Genomic DNA, 9,226 nt, shown 5'->3' with positions numbered 1-9,226 from the left:
ATGCACAATCCACAAACACACCCGCGTTTTTAAGAGACAAGCCAAGAGTAATGCTGAAGACGATCAACTGAAGGTGCAAAGACCGTTGGTTTCCATGGTGACATTGCTCGTGCTGTTGAAAAAAAAAAACGTGCGCGCGTGCGAGTGCGAAATATAGTGCTCGCGTTTTAATATGAAAGAGGGAATTGGGCTGCAGCGATTGGCTCAAGAGGTGGGTGGCAATGGCAAGGTGATAAGCGTTTCTATTTTTTTCCTTCGAGGAGCGTTTCCTCCCTCTGGACAAAAATCAAACCCTTGATGTAGCCTAATGAATATAAATATAAAAATATATCAATATAAATTAATATTAAAGAAAGATAGGCAACAACATGCTGAGGGAAAGATATAGCTAAACTACTGCAAATCACAATGCAGGCGGTATTCTTTCAAGCAAGTTTAGAAGAAGAAAAAACGTGGATCTACATTTAACTACTTAGTAGTGATCTGTGAGAGCAAACCTTAACAAATGCATTACAGCAAAGACACTTTCTGAACTGAGGCTATAACTTTTTGACTGATTTATCATAAAATCACTACATGCAGAGGCACAGTTGTGTTTAGCATAGCCAAGTCTGCCGTGGTCTATGAAGTAAATGCTTCTACAGTAAAGTCAAGCGACCGGATAATTCGGTTCAAAGCAACTTCCCTTTTTCTTCTGAAAGAACAGGAAAACGTTTCCCGTTTGGCTGGAGCAAGGCTGGGAGGGGGAGAGCCAGCGATTTAGGGGAAAGGCTTGTCATAGGAGGTTTTATCGACAGCACTGATATCAAAGTGTTGCCCACGGCTGCTGTCAAACGTACAGAGGCGCATTTTGATTGTTTCCTGGGATGTAACAGCGGGGAATAATGGTTAACTTAGATCATGTATCTGCAGCAAATCACGCCCACTTTTTATTTCATGCATACACGTTTGAGGCAGTGATCTGTGAGACCAGAAGAAAGGTGCGAGTGAATGCAGCGTGTGCAGCGCGAGTTCAAGACGCTCAGCGCTCCGGGACTTTTCACTGCAGGTTGTCACATCTATGGCTTAATCTATGAGCATATGGAATATTGCACAAGGAGGGAAAAAAACAAAAAGGTTATAAAAAGGGGGGTCTGCAAACTGGTGTTTTACTGTATTTTTAAATGGTTTACCTACACACTTGAATCGTTTCTCGTTTAAAGCAATTATTTAAATTATCAATCAATTCAATAACCCGTGACTTGTTATGATAAACAACAATTAAAGCTACAAATAAGGATCGGGGCATGCCATGCATCTGCTCATCACCTCCACCACCGCGCGCTTATTGAAAAGAAAAAAAAACAGCATGTTACCTTTGTTGGAAATCACGGTGAAAAAAGTTTTTGGTCTTGTCCCCTTGCAGGGTCTTCGTATCCGCTTCAGAGGGGGATGAGCCACAGCGAGCTGCAGAGCGCACAGCGGTCCAGGACAGGAGCGCTTCTCAGACCAAACGGAGGGGTTTTCTGTTCGTTAAATCCGAGGAGCTCCGCAGCTCAACAATCCCACTGAATGAGCTCTGCCTCACCTCACTCTTCGGTGTTTTACTCCCCCTACCCGCCTCCGCCCGTTTCGCCCCCCTTTGTCTCTTGAGCATGGGAATGCCGGATCCCGTTGGTTGATGATGGAGGGCAACAACGTGCCCATCTCTCTTGTGTCTCTCTGTCTGTCAACCGCTCTCTCACACACTGAAAAAAATGAGTTTTTGGCCTTGTAATTATTACCTCGATTATTTTTGTAAATTTTACAAGAAATTATCATTTCAGTGCTTTTACTTTAAAATATCACCTTTTACTTAATGTGTTACTTGGTATTTGTTTGTAATTATGTATCCTCATTTTTATAAGTAAATTGTACTCATTCACACCAAGTAATATCTACTAAACTACTGTATTGAATGCACTACCTGACACAACAAAGTAAAATGTACTTGGGTAATACGAGTAAAACCTGGCAACCTATAGCGCGTACTCGGGGTGACGTCAGAGGAGATTTCGCGCTCCTTTCGTCAACGAGACGACGGAACAGCAGAACCTGAACAAGGACGGCAGCGTTTCACCTGAGGAGAGGAACTTCATGGACGGGAGCCATTGGGGTAGGTTATATGTTTAATTAATGCTCTACGTTGCTGTTGAGCCTTCGGTCAAGTCTGTGTTTGAGTTGTGAACACTGAAGAGTAGCGAACTGGTCAGTTTAGCGTGCTAGCTAGTTAGGCTATCATGCTAGCTAACTTGGGGCAGCATTACAGACATGGCTCACGGCGCTACATTTTGTGGCTGTTTTTGGTGGTTTTGGTCGCGACTTTACAGGGTTCTCCCTTGAAAAGTTGTTGGCCTGGGGACACGGTGCTCGACCGGCTGCGCTCCGTCGACGTGGGGGGGAGGGGGGCTGAATTACTTCGGTTAAGTGAAGCCCACTTCTGCCACACAGGTGCTTTGCTGTGCTGAGTCACGCACACAGCGCGCTTTCTCTCGGACATCCTCAAGTGCAGCCGAGGTCGAATGAGGGAAATGTGCTAAAAAATATCCCATATGTGGTGGAATTAGTGACTTTAGAGCGAGTCTAATACACTTAACATTATTTTGTCACTATTATATTCTGACATATTTTTACAGTAACTTATATTTCTGTCATCAGTTTTAAACTGGTCTCTTATGTCTCTATCCAATGTGGTGTCCTTGATGATTAAGGCTTTGGGCATGAAACAAGGTGCCAGTACTGTGTTGAGTTAGTGTCGCATATCAACATGACCAGACCTGCTGTGTATCTCAGTATTAACGTTATGGTGACTTGTTTTATGTGCTGTTTTTTTGTGTGGGGATAAAACATGCTATCGATATGAAGATTTAAGCCAAATTCGGATTTAATGTTGTGTGTTCATGTTTTAACATAATTTCTTTATATATTTCACAGAATATTAAAGGACGTTCACTCTCAGCAAGTTGACATGAACAGTTGACACAAGGTAAAATCAACTTAGTACTGTTATAGTTTAATTAACTTGACATATACATTTGAAGTCGTAGTTTGTGTTGCTGTCAATAGTACATTATACTGGGAGGACTACTGCATTAATTGTTTTAGCAAGGTACCTCATCTTGATCATGTTTTTTATTGTCTTTTGTTTCAGATCAATGAGGAGTTCAGAAGAATAACCACAGTTCATCTGGAGTGAAACTTTTTGTCGAAATTGGACAATTGCACTACCAACTTTCTGGAGATACTTGGGACAAAGGGCGGAGCTGCAGGAACAAAGACCCATGCTGGAATCACCCAGCCTGGTAAAGTTTAGATATCTAATATTATATAAAATTATGTTGGGCTCATATACACTGAGAATAGATACATAATGACGCATTTGAACACATTCAATATTTTTGTTTGTTTCCCCCACTATCGTCATTTTTTCAGAACACATCAGACTCGAAGATGTAAAAGTGAACATTAGTAAATTTGAATTTCAAAGATGTCATTGAAGAGGACTTTGCTCAACATGTCATGAAGATCCTTGTCATCCATGGAAATGCAACACAGAAAGGCTTCACTCCTGACAATCGTGTTCGTCGTCATCGAGGGAAAAGAGGTTCTTGATGACTGTCAAAGTGTGGCAAAGGCTTGCCTTCTGCTCATGGGCTATATCTATGTGTATCTAAGTGTTGTCAAGCAATACCCATCGTTTCAAATTAAAAGTGTTTGTTAAATGACTAAACGTTTGTGTTCTTAAATTTCTTATTGACAGCACTGATTTAGAAATGTTTTGTCTGGCAATGCCAACCAGATTATATATGTTGGTATTTGAGTGTGTCTGTCAGCAGTGACCTCTTTCACCAGTTAACAAGTAAAACTGCTGTAGTTTAAAAGAAGATGTTTTGTAGAAGCCTTATGTTAAGACAATTTTATTAAATTAACAGTGGCCCAGTTTAAAAAAAATGCAACATTCATATTTGAACAGTTGAGTAGTAGTAGATAAAAGATATATTGTGTAAATATTACTTAATATTTCTCAATTAAAAAAGTAAAGAAAAGCTAGTTAAATATACATGAAACACCTAATTGAGTTTTACTGGGGTTTTGTAATTAGATGAAAAGGTAGCCTGAGTAAAGATTACTATCAAAGGCTAAGTACATTTTATGTCTAAGGGAGCCATTTGCAAGTAAAAGTTACTTGAAAATTTTGGATAAAAAAACAATTCTTACTAGTAAGTAAACTTAACTTGAGAATTCCTGAGTAAAAATTACTCGGAATTTCTGAGTGCAAATTGTTACCTAGCTTTTTTTCAAGTAAATGTCACTTATTTTTTTTTACAGTGTATATTGACTAAAGTTAACACAAGTTGGTTCCTTTTGAGCACTAAGCCTGTTGCGTAATGTACATATTGTTATCGAGCCATATAATATAAACAGGAGTTTAGGTAAAATGGATTAGTCATGACATGGGAGACTATGTTCACATCCTGTTGTCATTCAACCTACCAAAATCTATAAACTGACATAAGCGGATCTGTCAGGAGAGAGCTCTTTTGAGAACTTCTCCAGATGGCGATCGAGCAGCACTCAAGGCCATCCTCGTATTGTTCTTCAGACTACTCATGAGTTTATAGGTAAAATTGAATTATTATTGCAATTATGGATGGGTCAGTGTTTCTTTATAGCCTATTGGGCAGCAAACGAGAGGATAACAAGAGCAAATTCCCCAATCTGCTCCAAGAAATAGAGCCAAACACTGACTAAGACAAGCGGTTGGTTGGAGCACCTCTTGGACAGAGCTGATATTCCACTTCTGCACTGTCTTAATGCAAAGTTTGCATTTCGGGGTCAGACCCACCCGTTTTGACAGTTCAGTGAGGCTTTCTGTGTGTAGCTGCACTGGCTGCTTTGTGTGGAAAGGACTGATTAGTGTCTTTACTGTCTAGTTGCAGCCTTGCCACCATCAACGAATAATAATAAAGGACATTATTGCAGGTATGGAAGAATACAGTGTTTTTCTTAGTTACGAATGCATTGGCAGTGACTGGGCTGTAGTGTAGGAAGGGACAGGATGAGAAAAGCTTAACCTGAAGAGCAGCATGTCAACAGCACACAAGCAACAGCTTGTTGGTTGGTATTTTTGTAACCCATGTGTAACAAATTCACTTTACTTCAGAAGAACGGTGAAGATATGTCAGGATCATTCTCCTTCTCCCTGATTATGTTAGGCAGTGGTAATCATGAACCCAAAAGCAGAACAAGAATAGCGGCTGGCAACAGTTCAATTAATGTATATGTACAGTATAGGTATGGGGCAGGCAGTGAGAGGTGAGTCAGGCAGGCTGGGATCACAGGATATGTAATAATCCTGAAGCAGAGGCACTGGGTTGGACTACAGTTTACACAAACACAAGAGCTCTTAGTTTGGCCGTAGTGTTAGCACCACATTGGCGAACTGCAGGATCTTGATGAGTGGATGGATTGCAGTTGTGCAGGTTAATTGGCAGCAGGAGTGAAATGGAGAGCTGCTGTTGTGGAAGATTTCACTGCGAGTTCACATTGAGGACACAAAGTTCAAATGCATATTTTTACCATTACACTGCTCAGAACAAAAGACAGACACACACAGACAGAGAGAGGGGGAAAAAACGACAAGAAATAAAGAAATGAAAACAGCCGTAACACAAGGAGAGAGGCCAGGCCCGTAAGAGATTAACTTAACTATGTTAAGGTTGATGTCCTCAAAAGACAAACACATTGACTGTTGGTAGGAGAAAGGATACAAATGTTTGTCTCCAGTATCAACGTAAAACACTTTATGCCCCACCATCCATCACAACCTCCTGATCTGTTTTGTGGCACCATATACAACATATCTATAAGAAAGGACAGTAATAGGAAAGTGTAATTCTCATCATCCACTTCTTGTACCTGTTGGCCGTAGTTCCAGTGTGATCTTAGTGTCATCCTTGTTTGAATTCATTTGTAGTGAGGGGATAAAGCTCTATTTGGCGACCCTGTAGATTTTAAGAAAACATAAAAGCAAAATTATATTTTTGCAAACAAAAGACGGCTGTTTAATGTACTTGCACCGTCATTATGTTGTTACTCTATCTTTATGTTCCTTTAAAACCACTATCTTGTCAAGTAATCACTATGTGCTAAATCTGACAGATAATTAAAATATAGAAATTCGACTGCACAATCAGAAATGACTATAGATATTATACATCAGAGGAATCTTGCTGCAGGGCAATGAGTACGCTTCACTGCGCATATGTGCTTTGTCTTTGTCTAAGATGACAGACACGCTTTGCAATAGGAGGGCGATTTATGAGATTGATTGATAAGAGAAGGCAAAAGAGAGTTAAACAACATATTTGTCTACATTTTTCCTGACTCTAAATCAACCCATCTCAGGTACATTCTTTCCGATTGCAGCACTCCGCTGTTTCAGCACTGGAGGACCAAATGTAAGCCAGGACCATTCTGAAAAGGCTGCCAGATTTGCCTAATTTTCTGGGTAAATTATGGTGCATGAGAATCAGCTCCACCTAGCACTTGGGGCCAGCTTTGGGTCAGTATCATCCTATCGAAATGACTGACGACAGCAAACAGAAGTGCTGAATAACTCATTTTAGAGACACTGAGCAAGGCGTTGCTTTAAATTAGTTAACTTTATACTGTATGATTATGAAGCAAACTGCTACAGTTTGCTTGGTAGGATGATAAAACCGATGTATGGCTTGTTGTTCCAGGTTATTTGCTTCGTTCTGCTGCAATTAAACCCTGGAATAGGGAAGAGTCAACCTTCCCCTGGGTTTGACTTGCCCATGAGACAAAGACAATCATCTGGATTCCTCCAACATTTGGATGTACCAATATATAGTCAATACAGCAATGCCAGCACCCTCTTCCGTATGCAGAGCAGCAGGGAACGCAGTTGGCTAATAAATCTTCACCCTCCTCACCTAAGATATTTTATATTTTGTTTTGACTGCAGTTAGCTGAACTCTGTGACTCCAGTAGGCAAACTTCCCTTGCGAAGTCTTTGACCAGTTTACAGGGAGTAGCATGTTACTTCCATGGCACGTTGACCAGTTAACTTTTTCTTCATGTCAATTTGCAGATTAATGATGGTTAAACTCAGCCTTTCACAGGATGTGACATCCCAACAACACCAGGAGCTACAAATAAAAACAGGACAACAAAATCATCAACCCAAATCAGTTGGTCTAGGTGTTGAGTGACATTCATGGGATTTATGAATTCAGGCCCATGTGCACTTCTGTGTGTCCTTCTATGTACAGATTTTGCCATGGCTCATTTGGAAACTGTGTTACCACAAAGCGTTGAATAGCAATATATATCACAGATTACATACTGATGAATAGAGGGAGGGATCCCTCTCCCAGGGTTGACAGAAGTGCAATAGATGTCATGTGTACAGAATGAACAACATTGTAAAATGAAACATAGTGAATCCATATGACAGACATTTTACACATAATGCAAGCAGTGATAGCAGTAGTAGCAGAAATTATATAATAATAGCAGCAGCAGTGGATAGAATAATGATAATAGAAGAAGTAATAGTATCATTATGTTTTAAATTAGGCGTTTTTAATGGTATGCATTTTAATAAGTTGTTTCGGGAAGAAACCATGATACACAGCTACCATTTGCACCTGTGCCTGTATAAAGGGAACATTAATCTTTAAGGGCTTGAGCCAGAGTTGATGGCCTCTCAGGAGCAATCAGGAAACCTACAAGTGTTACGAGGATGTTCGAGGGTAATAAAGCAGGCGAGTCTTCAGAATTACCCCAGGGGGGTTTCCTTGGGGGAGGAGGTTAATGCAAGTATTGAACTGTGTGCTAAGCCTTGCATATTTGAAAGATTGCATTCAGTGCTGGTGAATGGTACATTATGTTTAAAAGAACACCTAAAACAAGAGAATGTTATTGCCGCGGCCCCCTAACAAAGGAACCCCGCCTGCCCGCACATTACATATACTGCATATTTCCTGCTGTCTCTTTCATTCATTCCCTCTCTATCTTGCTAACTCTGTATTCCTATTTTTTCCTGTTCGCTCTCTTTCTCTCTCACACACTGTTTCTCAGTTCAGTAGCGGCAGCCTGCATTCATGCAGGCTTTCTGCAGCTGCTGTAGGAGTCAAACAATCACAGCTATTATAAATCATATTGATACTTCTTGCTGTGCAATTCAGTCACAGGCCTGCATGTGGATGAAAACACATCAATACTGCAAAATTGCTTTGTGTGCTGAAATACGCGTGTGGCTGTGAAGTATATAAATTGCTATCTTCCATTTTATATAGTCAAGCCATATCTGGGAGGTAATGGCTGCATAATACCATGCTCTGTTTAGGTTCATGTATGTAATGAGCTGCCATAGGCATGATGGGTACAAAATGGGGTTGGGATAACATCTAAGGGCAGTAAACACATTACTGCCGAAATAATAAGGCTATCGTTCATCTAATTTTCTTTTCTTAACAAATCCCATCAAAGTATGATATGTCTCTGTGCCATAGGCCTCCATTAAAAACGCATGAATGAGCCACACTGTTACACTGGGTGACAAGTTACCTCATTACAATGCATGTGGGCACTGTAGTTTATTCTGAATCAATCCCAGATGTAGATGCTAGTGTTGTAATGTGTGCAACAAAAGTGTATCAATCCGCACCTGAAAATACTTTCTGATCCTGTAACATTGGACAAAAAAACTATGGTGCCCAATTCTGCCTTGAACATTTGTGACCAATTTTCAAAGACTTAAATCTTCAGTTGGAACATTACAAAATGATTTAACACAAATATGGACGAGACTTGATGTAAATGTTTCAGGACATAACCCTAGCCGTACCACTAGAATACTAATAACAGAGCTGTGTGTGGATCTTTAGTGCCAACATGTTTTAGTTCAGAGAGTTTTCTCACATAGAGAACAAAGCACAGAGGGCTCATCAGGCTAACTGGAAAACTGGTGTGAAAAGCTAAACATTTTGTGTAAGTCTGGTGTGAAGTATTTTGCCCCTCCGCCTTTAACTATTGAGTTCTCATGGCAGCGTTTTCCCATCATTATCCAGGTACTTTGCTCAGGGTTACATCTCCGTTCCCAGGACAGTCAGGACTTGGTTAAGTGCTGCCCATGTTTCTATGGATGATGCCCTGTGAGCTAACCAGGGCCTGTGAA

General features: G+C 40.5%; 1 long non-coding RNA gene across 1 annotated transcript; it reads left to right on the top strand.

Moving 5' to 3' along the window:
* The first annotated feature begins 2,055 nt into the window (after positions 1-2,055).
* On the top strand, positions 2,056-3,266 carry LOC142947339 (uncharacterized). Its single transcript, XR_012953362.1, has 3 exons — positions 2,056-2,134; positions 2,953-3,004; positions 3,170-3,266. It is a non-coding gene; the product is annotated as an uncharacterized LOC142947339 (long non-coding RNA).
* Positions 3,267-9,226: the final 5,960 nt, after the last annotated feature.

Source organism: Anarhichas minor, unplaced genomic scaffold, assembly GCF_050575085.1.
Source record: "Anarhichas minor isolate MPS153535 unplaced genomic scaffold, ASM5057508v1 ptg000011l, whole genome shotgun sequence".
In the NCBI taxonomy this organism is placed as follows: Eukaryota; Metazoa; Chordata; class Actinopteri; order Perciformes; family Anarhichadidae; genus Anarhichas; species Anarhichas minor.
Note: the sequence above shows the minus strand (reverse complement) of the source record. Positions and strands in the feature narration are given on the sequence as shown.